Here is a 13,644-nt window from a genome sequence, read left to right as displayed (position 1 = left end):
CTTGAACAAGCCATTATACCTCTCTGGACTTCTGTTCTTTTCTTATCTAAATAGTCTATGTGTTCTCCAAAGTCTCTTCTAATTCTAAATTGCTCAAAGTCTATAGGAAATAAACTACATATTTCTTTTTATTATCATCCAGAGACTCTTACCAAGTCTAAATTTGATAAAGTTCGGTTTCACATATCCCCATGCACCTAAAACTTGGAAATTCCTTCCTCTCAATCCATCAGAACATATCTTAAATAATGTCTTCATCCAGACATAAAGATATTTATTATGCTCAAAGATTCCAATAATGAAGCATGCATTCTGGAATGTGAGTTTCTTCATTGCTTCTATTCTGCTCCCCCTCAACCAGGCTTGTTTTGAATAGGACAAAGGCAGAGAAAATTACAGGCTACAAGACATGTAGATTAAATCTCCCTGGGTCTTTAATTCAGGCAAAGTGAAGTTACCAGCAATTGATTCCATTGATTCCATATACATACTCTTTAATTCTTAAAGAAAGAAAAAGTAATTAAAAATTCACTTGTGCACAGGGATTTGTATACACAGATGTAGTATGAACTAATTCTGATTTTTTAAAAGTTTGACCTGAAGCTAATTGGAGTTTATTTTATACTAAAAAAAAATACAGACTGAAACCACCTGATACGGTTTTGCTCTGTGTCCCCACACCAATCTCATGTCAAATTGTAATCCTCATGTATCAGGGGAGGGGACTGGAGGGAGGTGACTGAATCATGGAGGTGGACTCCCCACTTGGTGTTCTTGTGATGGAGTTCTCATGAGATCTGGTTGTTTGAAAGGGTGTAGCATTTTCCCCTTTGCTCTGTCTCTTCTCCTGCTCCACCATGGTAAGATATGCTTGCTTCCCGTTCGCCTCCTGCCATGATTGTAAGTTTTCTGAGGCCTTCCAGCCATGCTTCCTGTACAGCCTGTGGAACTGTGAGTCAATTAAACCTATTTATAAATTACCCAGTTTCAGGTAGTTCTTTACAGCAGTGTGAGAATGAACTAATACACTGCTTTTGTAAAAATTATAACAGTGAGAAAATGATGACTGTGAAAGAGATCTGATCTAACCAACCCCCATCTTGCCTTTACCCTCTAAACTTCCCCCTCCTAGGCTTAGGCCAAGTTAACCTGGGGAGAAATTTAGTTTATAGTTTAAATGATAATAGGCCTTCCCAAAACTAACTCACTTTCATAAAGCTAATGAAAGACCACTAGGTTAGGAGGCTGAGAGGAGCCTGAATTCAGCTAAGGTGTAGATGTAAACAATTACCAGTCATTGTTTCAGAGTTCACAAGATTTGCAACTTCCCCAATTACTCCTGCAAATAACATCACTATTGTAGAACCTAAGATTGGTCTTTTGAGATGTCTTTTCAGGTTTTTGCATTTCTAATGCCCAATGGCTCCACCCAGACCTGACAACTGGTCCTGTGGTCCAACCCAAAACTGAACTCTGCCTACATGAGGACCATTTTCCACACCTGTATGATTGCATCCCCATACAATCAGCAGCACCCATTCCCCAGCCATTCCCCTCCCCACAAAATTATCATTGAAAAACTCTAACCTCTAAATTTTGGGGGAGGTTGATATGAGTAATAATAAAACTCCAGTCTCCTGTTCAGCCAACTTTGGGTGAATTAAGCTCTTTCTCTATTGCAATTCCCTTGTCTTGATAAATTGGCTCTATTGGGCAGCAGGCAAAATGAACTCATGAAGTGGTTACAAGGCTTGCTAAGAACATTAATGATTCAGTCAAACATACTTGCAAGGAAATGTTTAACCTAATTTAAAAAATAAGTCTCAAATCTTCTAGCATATTAATTTTAATTACAAATAAAATGTGAGTAATTAAATAATAATACTGTTTTTTTAAATGCCCTTTACATGAAATTACTTAATTATTCATTCTTTTGAATTAAGGGAGGAGACCACTCCTCACATTGTCTTATGCCCAATTTCTGCCTCCAAAGAAACAAGTAGTAAAAACTAAAAGGCAGAAATGGAATCCACAGGCAGATAGCCCAGCATCGCGCTCTCGACCTGGTAGTTAAAAATCAACCCCTGACCTAATTGCTTGTGTTATCTATAGATTTCAGACATTGTATAGAAAAGTATCGTGAAAATCCCTGTCCTGTTCTGTTCCGTTCTGATCACTGGTGCATGCAGCCCCCAGTCACATACCCCCTGCTTGCTCAATTGATCATGACCCTTTCACGCAGACCCCCTTAGAGTTGTAAGCCCTTAAAAGGGACAGGAATTGCTCACTTGGGGAGCTCGGTTTTTGGAGACGTGAATCTGCCAATGCTCCCAGCTGAATAAAACCCTTTCCTTCTACAAGCTGGTGTCTGAGGGGTTCTTGTCTGTGGCTCGTCCTGCTACAGAATGACTATTTTTTTGTATTGGATAATTCTATATATTTGTAATAATTTAAATTTTTCATTTCCAACTAATTTAATGTAATAAAAAATAGAAAATTTGGAAATCACGTATGCAGATTCAATTGAGCAAATGGTTTTGATCAGAGTATTCTCTCCTGGAGAAATTAAAAGCCAGCAAGTTTTATATTTTATTTCTCAAATTTTCAGATATAAAACAGTGTCTAGTAAATAATAGGACCTTAATAAATATTCATTGAATTATTGATTGAATGAATGAATTTCCCTGCATTCATGTAGATGTCTTTAGTAACAAATTAAAATTACAGATCCAGAGATTTGGTATGATTGCATCAGTTATACCACACTCTAGCAAAGTATATGAGGGCCAAGGTTCTTAGCTCCCTAAAGGTTCACTGAAAAACCACTGACTTGGGGCAGATTGACTAACAGAAGAAAACGCAGACAAATTTATTTAACATGTATTCATGGGAGCCTTCAGAATGAAGACTCAACTTCCCAAATAGGTATAGAAGCTTATATGTCATATGAGATTACAGGGAGAATAGGGACTTGGATCCTGTTGAAACAGGTTATGGGAGGAAGAAGAAGAGGAATTATATTGAGAGGCCATAATGATTACTAGGGAGAATGACTGGATAGGAAACAAAAATTAACTTGTAAATAGTTTTTGGATATAAATGATCTTTGGACAGCCAGATGCAGTGGCTCACACCTGTAATCCCAGCACTTTGGGAGGCCGAGGTGGACAGATCACCCGAGGTCAGCAGTTCAAGACCAGTTGGCCAACATGGTGAAACCCCATCTCTACTAAAAATACAAAAATTAGCTGGGCATGGTGGTGCATACCGGTAGTCCCAGCTACTCAGGAAGCCAAGGCAGGAGAATCGTTTGAGCCTGGGAGGCAGAGGTTGCAGTAAGCCAAGATCATGCCACTGCACTCCAGCCTGGGCAACAGAGTGAGACTTGGTCTCAAGAAAAAAAAAATTAAAATTAAAAAATTAAATGATCCTTGGAGAGAGTCACTATCTTGAAAAAAGATCTGTTCCAGTGTGGTCACATCTTGGTCTTCATTTCGGCAATAGATTATGAAATAGCAGGGAGGGAAAGAAAAAACAGTTGTTCTCCTTGGTAAGTCTGGATCTTAGGCAGATAAAAGAATTCACCTTCTATGGAAGATATGGTTGGGGGTGGGGATCATGGTTGGGGGCAGGGATCTGACAGACCTTGTGGCTTCCTCAGCTCAGCATGTTGAAAAACCACATTTGGTGGTATTGGTTTCTAAGCCCAAACAAGCAGGACTATTTTTATTGAAATAGAAGAAAAAGGAAACAATAGAATTTGCAAATGGCACTAAGTTATTGTAGAATAAATGAAATTATGTGAAATTTAAAAGAGCATATACTCTGGAATTAGAAAAAATGGAGTTTAAATAGCAATCTCACCAGTTTTTAGCTGGGTTACCTTAAACCAGAAAATGAACCAATGACATATTTTCTGTAATAAATTGATAATGAATAAGTATTTCCTACCTCATAACATTACTATAAAAAATATTAAGAAACTGTAAACCAAAAAGTATCTTAGACAAATCTCAATCAACTTAAAAGTTTCATTTGCCAAGGTTAAGAACATGCCTGTGGCCAGGCACGGTGACTCATGCCTGTAATCCCAGCACTTTGGGAAGCCGAAGTGGGTGGATCACCTGAGGTCAGGAGTTTGAGACCAGTCTGGCCAACATGGTGAAACCCCGTATCTACTAAAAACAGAAAAATTAGCTGGGTGTGGTGGCATGTGCCTGTGGTTCCAGCTACTCAGGAGGCTGAGGCAGGAGAATCACTTGAACTCAGGAGGCAGGGGTGCAGTGAGCTGAGATTATGCCACTGCACTGCAGCATGGGCAACAGAGCAAGACTCCCGGAAAAAAAAAAAAAAAAAAAAAAAGAACATGCCTGTGACACAGCCTCAGGAGGTCCTGAGAATGTATGGCCCAGGTGGTTGGGCTACAGCCTGGATTTGAGGGACTAAGGGGCTAGGTTGGCTGGACTTCCTGGGTCAATAGGGACTTCCCTGAGGAGACTTTTCCCCTAAGCCAAAATGAGTCATAGCTGCAAGCTAAGGGATTGAAACTTCAACCAATCATATAGGGAGTTTAAGCTCTAGCTGCCGCCTGATGTTTTTAACCAATCAGGCCTGCCAACCCACAAGTGGATAGAAAATAAGGTAAGTCTATAGGACAGAAAAAGGAAACGGGAAGAGGTCATAAGGGGATATAAGCATAAGTCATCCAAGCCAGAAACGGCAACCCTTACGGGTCCCCTTCCACGGTGTGGAAGCTTTACTTTGGGTTCCACTTTACTTTCACTTTTGCTTTAATAAATCTTGCCGGCGCACACTTTGGGTCCGTGCATTTCTCTAATTGAGCTGTAACACTCGCTGCTGCGGTCCACAGCTTCATTCCTTGAAGCCCGTGAGACCACAAGCCCTTTGATCGAGAAAAACATTCGATCGGAAGAAGACTTCTCATCTCAGTTTTATACATTTTAGAGAAACATAAGACATCAACCAATACACTTCAGATATACATTGGTTCCAGGTCATAGGTGGGTTCAAAGATTTCCTGATTGGCAATTGGTTGAAAGAGTTTATCTAAAAACTTGGAATCAATAGAAGGGAAGTATGGGTTAACATAAGGGATTGTGGAGACCAAGGTTCTTATCACACAGATGAAGCCTCCAGGTAGCTGGCTTCAGAGAGAATAGATTGTAATGTTTCTTAACTTAAAAAGGTACCAGACTCTTTGTTAATTCTCTCCTGTGTCAGGAAAAGACCTGGAAAGGAAAAGGGATTCTCTACAGAATGTAGATTTTTCCCACAAGAGACAGATTTTCAGGGCCATTTGAAAATATGTCAGATAAATAGATTTTTGGGTAAAATATTTCTGTTTCTTTGGGCCTGCTATTCATCATATTGGTATCTTATTGCTACAAAGAGCCTGCTTTGTCAGTCTTAATGTCCCGTTTTAATGTTAATGCTGGTCAGTTGTGCCTGAATTCCAAAGGGAGGAGAGTATAATGAGGTATGTATGTCCAACCTCACTTCCCATCATGGCCTGAACTAGTCTTTCAGATTAACTTTGGAATGCCCTTGGCTGAGAAGAGGGGTCCATTCAGTTAGTTGGGGGGCTTAGAATTTTATTTTTGGTTTATAAAACCTATGTGGATACCTCCAGTGAAAGCAAAGAAAAAAGTGTTCTGTGGCATGCAAAAAGCATTTGCTTATATAATTCAAAATTAGTATAGATTAGCATTATATTAGCATGTGCTCTTAGCAATATAAGCAAGCTAAAATTAGTGGAGAAGAAATTGTCATATATACTTGAAACATTAAAACATATACACTTGATACAAATACTACTAAATAAATAAATAAAAGGAATTTTCTTCTATCTGCTACTAAAATTTCAGAAAAAATAATTAACAATGTAGATAATACCACTTTGATGACTTCAGATGCAAGGAAATTATGATGAAGCCAATTATATTCATAGTTTTTTCTTTTTATTTTTTATTTCTCTTAATTTAAAAAAAATTACAGATCTTGTATGATTTTTTATATTACTAAGCTATAAACACCTCTTCTATTATAAGCTCCATGACAATTTTTGCTGGTATAGTTCCTATACCAAGAAGTATACCTGGTACATCCCAGGTACACAAGAAATATCTGTTAAAGGAATGGCATGGAATAAGGTAATCCTATATATTCATCAGTTCATAAAATCCAATAGTGTTTCCACATATGCATATACATTATACAACATTAAATGTTCGTGTCTTTCTAGTGGATTTTGATGTTAATTAGAAAAATACAGATTCAGGCAGTGTCTACTCTATAATTAACCTGAGCTAATTTGACAAAAGAAAGTAGTCCTGGTAGAAACATTTTAATGGTCCTTTTCATTCAAAATTGTTAGTTCATTTCTGAATCCACACAAGGTACCCACTTGGGACCCAGGCTCTTTCTAAAGAATTCTTCCAGGCTGTGGTTTCTTCATCGAGTTTTGTTGCCTAAGTCTCCCCAGCCATTAGAATGCAATCTGGCTTCTGATTGCTTTCCCTGGCTTTGATCTACAATACTTGGAGACATTTGCAGAATTTACCCTTTAGTTTTCAGTACCACAACCCAGGGAGGAGGTGTCTCCACTAAACACCACAACACAGGGAATGTGTCACTACCTCCCTCCCATTTCTACTGTGCTGTTGAAGGCATTATGAATCTAGACACTTGCTTCTCTTTATCTCCCTGAGATTTAATTTCTTTATCTGAAAGAAGAATAATAAATAATTATCTTACCTAACTCAAATTAGTGTGGCAGCAGCAAATAAGGTGAGATATATGAAAACGTTTTTTAAACCAGCAGTTCTCACACCGACACAAAATGATATTATTTAACAACTTAAAAAATAATTCTGCATCTTTCAAATTGTACTTATAGAAACAAAATGAGAGGGAAAAGTTGAGGACAACTACTTACTAAATGCCTTTTAAAAGTGATATGCAGTGCATCTCATTTCATTTCCAGAACAATGCTATGAAGTAGTCATCATTCTCTTCATTTAACTGACTATGAAGAAACCGAGCTACAGAAAGGTCAAGTATCTCATGTAAGGCCACACAGCTAATTATCAATGTTACACTAAAGATTGGAAGATTCATATGAGTCTCTTCAGCAGAATTAAGAAAAGAAGGAAGCTAGAGAAACTATCAGTAAAGATTTGAAGAGAAATAACTTCAATATAGGGTTGAATAAGACAGGGTGTGGCAAATGCCAAGAGAAGAAAGCAGGGTGATTCCCCAGGGCCTGCAGAAAAGGAATAAAGGACTCAGGAGGGCTAGTTCAGGATCTGAAGGTGGCTGCACCTAGCTCTGGGTACATTCTACTTTTTGACCAATTAAAACCTCAGTTATGCCTCTCTTTTAACATCTTAATTTTTATATTAGATTTTTTTGCCTCTAAGATATGAAAAATTGAGCAACCTTCCACTGGATTTGATCAGTTTAGAAAATCACTGTGGCTGTTCAGGCCAAAATCTCTGGCTTTTGTCACAACATTAAATGTAAATGTTCTGGATAACTACACGAATTTATTTTTCAATTCTACTATGCTCAGACAACCACTAGAGTATGGGAACAATTTGTATATGAATATCAAAAAAAATGAATAGAGCATATAGTCCTGTTGGGAGAGAGGAATTTTGGAAAACTCTCTTCCCATGGCAAAACTGAGATTTCAATTTGAAATGACAAAGAAGCATTTTAAAGAGGAGTTACATGTAGGAAAAATTATTTTCCCAATGTGAAAGTTGGGTAAGGAAATGTATTTTACAGAGAGGAAATTTTTGACAGAACTTTGAGTTCAATCAAAAGTAATAAAATTAGTGAATGAAGAGCTTACATCTTTAGAGGGAATTTGGCTAAATAAGTTATTCTCAACTCAGACTTAACAGTGTTAGAAGAAAAGTTGATGTATTATTTCCAAACAAAACTTTAACTTAAATTCTTAACAACAAAGAAAAACCTTATTATTTTTAATCCAGCTAGTAAATTGCACAGTAGACAAATTTAGACCATTAACATGAGTCAAGAATATGTCATCTGGAAACTCTCCAAAGGCCAGGGGGGCAACGGAAGCCTAGGAAACCAGGAACCCATAGACACACTTCCAATTCTACAAGGACATACCACTGAGTCCACAAGAGCAAATGATTGATAAAATAACTATGTTGTTCACAGCTATATTGCACAGGGCTGGATCCTTGTCCAATCTTTCTTTTTATAAAGCAAAACAAAATAAAAAATGGATTTCCAATGAATGGACTGATTTATAGGCTGTAACTGTTACACTTGCAGTTGTTTTTGGCAAAACTCTGTACTTTTCTATAAGGTATGCTATTAAGTTAATCCCTAACCTTACCCAAAACCAGAAAAGGAAAGGAACATTGACCAGAGTTATGCACTCAAATAAAAGTCCTTTCTACACATATAAATATGTATCCAGCGTCCTGAGTCATCCTCATGTAGTTGACTCCAAGCTGGTGTTCTGGCTGTGCTTCCAACAAGTCGTTCCAAATCTCTATTATGCTGACAACTTCTGGGTGGTGTGTATGGGATGTGACCATCAAGTCTCATGGTCATGAGTCCACTCCTGCACTTGCTTTTCTCTAAAGTAGGCCCCCGGTCCAATGCAGTGTTATGTGGGATCCTGTACTGGTGAATCAAGCTCTCTGTAAGCCTTTGGCTAATAATACTGGCTGAGACCTGGCCGGCAGAAAACAACTCCACACTTGAATGTGCATCCATTCCTGTGTGAACAAACCGCTGACCCTTCCAGGATGAAAGGCTCCATCCATTCAGTTGTGAACGTGTCAACTGTGGCCAGTAGGTATCCCAAAGAAATGCCTCCATAAGGGGGACTTGGTGACAGTCTCTGTTGCTGGCAGTGATGGTGCTACATCAGCCATGGTAAAAGGGAGTGCAGGCTGTTGTGTGTTGCCGCTGTTTCAGTCACTTTCCTTTGCCCATCATGCCAGCACTAGGGTGGCAAATGACAGAGGCTGGCAAACATTAATTGGCCAGATGATTTTGTCTACTTCGTTGTCTACTGTCTCTTTGAAGAAGGATGTTCTCTCTAGCGGACGTAACATGTACAAAGATTGCCACACTTTGTGTTCACTCCCGGATGTTAATCCCTGTGCCTTGACTCCAGACCTCCTTGGCCCTAATCTTCCCCCTCTTTTTTTTCTTCCAGACCCCTAATTAGAGGTCTATCCATATTCTAATCTCCTGCCATTTCTCTTTACCCACAAAGTTGTGTACCAGGTACACCACCCGTCAGGAGAATTTTTCCTTGCCACTGTTTTTCAAGACCACCCCTGATTGAGGCTTCAGTGCAATTGCCATCTATTTTAGCTCATCTCCATATACCAAGCCAGCCCAGCTGAAAATTAAGCTCAGGCTTTTAACTCTTTAAAAGACAGCTTTAGCTGGTCACACGGGTCTTCCCATACAGCCATAGTTGCAAGCTGAAGAAGGAGCATTGGTGTAACCGTAGTGAGTGATGTCTGTGCTGTCTACTCATGCAGTTTGCTTTGTCCTCTGGCCCACCAGAGTTTGTGCCTCCTTTGTGACAGGAGGTGCCAAGTGCACTAATTTGTCTTTATCTTTGAAGAGATATCTTGGCATGCTCACTGTCACAAATTTGTAAACATTTTACATATATGGATGGTCTCTGAAACTTTACAATATTTAGCTCCCACCTTCTAGAGCTCATGTGTCTTCTCAAGGTTTCCGGTGTGTCTGCCTTTGGCTTATCTCACTAATCAACATAAAATCATTGATATAATGAATGGATATGATGATCTGCAGGATGCCAAGATGCAAATACGTTTAGACTATATTATGGCAGAGGACAGAAGAAGCCCTGAGGCAAAAGTATAAGTGTATATTATTGTGCCTTCTATGTGACTACAAACTGTTTTCAAATTGTTATTTAAAAAATAAAATAGCATGCATTTCTGATGTTATATTAACCCACTTTATCAAAAATACCTTACATATCTGGTTTGAAGACTGGGATCAGGACTTTAATGTGGTTGAGCTTATCGTAGTCTGCAGTCACCGGCGGGATTCATTCAGTTTCTGCAGGGGCCAAACAGGTGAATTAAATCAATGTACTGGGACCACCATCCCTGCATCCTTTAGATAAAGGGACAACAGACTTTTTCTATAAAGAGCCAGATGGTAAAAATTTTAGGCTTTGCAGATCACATACAGTCTTTGTGGCATATTTTTATTTTTTTTAACAACCTTTAAAAATGTAAAAACCATTCTTAGCTTACAGGCTGTGTAAAAACTGGCCATGCACCAACTTTGTCCATGGTCCATAATTTTCCAGCTCCTGCTTCAGATCCTTAAAATGTCCCTAATCTTTTCTATCCCTCACCCTGGGATGTGATAGTTATTGATTTACTATCTTGGCTGTCATGGAGGGTAGCTTCTGAGACTTCCTCTTTATTTTTCACACTATGATAGACCTTAACTTTCAGACCAACACCCAATATGGGATTTGTGCCAATTGCAAGCATATCAATCCTAATTATACATTTGGGAACTGGGGAAACAATCACTGGGTGGGTCATCAGGCCCAAGGGAGTTTGTCCAGGAGTCCATTTATTTTCTAGTCCCCATAATTTATTATTAGCCTTGTCTATTATTTTTTTTTGTAAAATTATGAGTATGAATAACTTTCATAAAAATAAAAAATTAAGGAAAAATTCAATTGGGACTTTCAGTCAAACTAGCAGTTTATGAGCAAAAATACCTTCTTACTCCAAAGATGTAAAATTACTTGGTAGGATACGTCAGATTTTGTTGTAAAATCAGAGCAATTCTCAAAAATAAAAAAATAGAGAAAGAGAAATCTACAGGAACCAGAAATGAAGATATGTTTCATTGTTAGAATGGTAAGAAAGGGCTTAAAACAACTGGGGTATAAACAAGTATAGGACATAGATGTTAACAGTACAGTCTCATGTTGGGGATTTTAATGATTCTGTGGGCATAGGATGTAAGGCATCAGCACTGTATATTTTGAAATAAATTCTTTGTCAAGCTGGAAGCCTCATAAATATGTCCTATTACCAAGGAGAAATAATCACTGAGCCCTCCAAACACTCCTTTCTAAGCAGGAAGCAGTATAGCAGCTTGTCATCTGCCAATGCTCTCCGTAGAAAAAGAGTTATTGGCAAGAAGCTAGAAACCCACGGTAGTGCTGTGCTTGGATGATGAGTCCAAATTTATATCAATCAAATGGGGCTAGAAATGCTAAATTTGAATTTTTAAGAAGTCTTGTTTAGAGCTGGTTAAGAACCCAGGTGAACGCAAAAACCACCCTGTAAAGATTCTTCCAAAGCCCAGGACATTCAAGATTCTCAGAGAAGAAAATCCCCACACGTTAAGCTCACAATGAAAACAAAGATCAAACCACAAGAGCAAATGAACCACCAAGAGGGAAAACTATCAAACATAAATGAGAGAAATGTCATCATACCCAAATCTAGAAAGAATAACATATTCTAAAATTTTGTAAAATAATGATATTTATGATATTTTATAAGACAAAAAGCAGGAAATGAATACATAAAGCAAAAAAACAAAAATAAGCAAAAACTGATGATAGTATTAGAGTTAAATCTTCATATATCATTGCAGCAAATCAATAGACAATGTCTAAAATTAATATACATATATATGATAAATATTCCTTCAGAAAACCTAAAAACAGAAACAAAAGTGATTCCCAGTGGGGAGCAGGACAGAGAAAGGACCCAAAGTAATGTTTTTTAACTAGGAGCTCTTCTGTAGTATATACTATTTATCGCATTCAAAAATAATAATTAGCAACTGTGTAAACTAGGAAGAGAAAATGTCAGGGTCAGAAATTGGTGTGGGGGGTTGGGGTCATGTGTGTGTGTGTGTGTCTGTGTGTGTGAATTCAAACTAATACTGTGATTAATGTAATACATGGAATGCATAGTTTTAAAAAAAACACTAAGAGCTTATAATGAAAAGCAAAAGTCCCTTTTGCCTCATCACTTAAAGCAACTACGTAGCATACCCCAAGAATCCATCCCTATTTTTTCTCCCCTATCTCTCCTGTTGCAGAGCTCAGAAACAACTTGAAGAGAGTACAGACATCCCTCCCAAATTCTGTCTCGGAAGATGTTGTCTTTAAAAAAGGATCTAAAGTTTTCATCATGTTAGACAATATATACTTATTTTATTGTTTTGTTTTCTACTTTAAAATATAGCCGGGAAAGAGTATATAATCTTTTCAGTGCTTTGATTCTCCAAAAGTCTTATTATGAGCCTAGATCTGTTGGAAGTTACAGCAAAAATTCGTGAAGTAGTATGTTGACAATAATAAAGAAAAGAAAGAAATTCATCCATGAAACATTGTGGAAGAAGAATCAAAATGACTTAGGGAGCAAAAATGAAAAATATCTGAGGTGACAAAATTCATGAAGAGGATGAAGTTGGACTTTGGAAAAAGTAAAGAAAGGAAAGAGAAGTCTTCATATCAGACAATCTTAATACAGGAAAATGAAAAAGAAGCTGAGAGAAAGATACGTAGGAACAAAACTTAAGAGGGCGAATGTTAGGGATTTGGAACAGCCATGAGGAATATAAAACACCAGGGGTACTTTACCACAGGGATTCAATAGGATAGCTTTGTGGACTGGAGTGCTTAACTCACCATTTCTAAACCTGCATTTCTGGGGCAATGTGATTTGCGTTTCAAAAACCATATTTTCTGATGTGTATGTATACACAATGGAATACTAACTGTTCAGCCAAAGGAAGGAAATCCTTCACGCATTGTCATTTATGACAACAGGTGATCCTGGAGGACATTATGTTCAGGTGAAAAAAAACAGGCACAGAAAGACAAATACTGCATTGTCTCACCTATCTGTGGACTCTGAAAAAGTTCAACTCAGAAGTAGGGAGCAGAATGATGGTTACTAGGGACCAGGGACATGTTGGTCAAAGTTTCAGTTAGACAGGAGGAATAAGTTCAAGCGATCTATTGTAAATCATGGTAACTATAGTTAATATATTGTATCCTAGAAAAGTGTGAAGAGAGTAGATTTTAAATCTCCTCACCAAAAAAAAAGTGTGTAATGTAATGTATACATATTAATTAGCTCAATTTGTCCTTTCCACAACGTATACATATTTCAAAACAACATGTTAGGCATGATAAATATAGATAATTTTTGTTGTTTGTCTAAATAAATGAATAAAAGAAAGAAGGATGTTTTATAAAAGTATATTTTCTGGTTCTGGCTGTGATATTGACTTCTATGATATCTGAAGAAATATTTCCATGGTAACAATTCATCTCTAGCTGAACTATAGAGAAAGGTGAAAGTGAGATACCCATTCAAACTAAATAATTCCACTGTCCCCTTTTCCAACTCAGTCTGAGAACACCATGTTGGCAGCCAGGCTTACACCACCCAGATAGAAGATGGAAAGATTCTTCTATAGAGAAACTGGCTAGCCCGATATGAAAGACTAAGAGATAATATTTGAATGTTTCCCCTGCCCTCTTCCAAAAAGAGCTTGCCTAGCTACTTTCAGCCAAGAATAGTCAGTCAT

The sequence above is a fragment of the Pan paniscus genome, chromosome 7 (genome assembly GCF_029289425.2).
Source record: "Pan paniscus chromosome 7, NHGRI_mPanPan1-v2.0_pri, whole genome shotgun sequence".
NCBI classification, from domain to species: Eukaryota; Metazoa; Chordata; class Mammalia; order Primates; family Hominidae; genus Pan; species Pan paniscus.
This window is presented reverse-complemented; position numbering follows the sequence as displayed.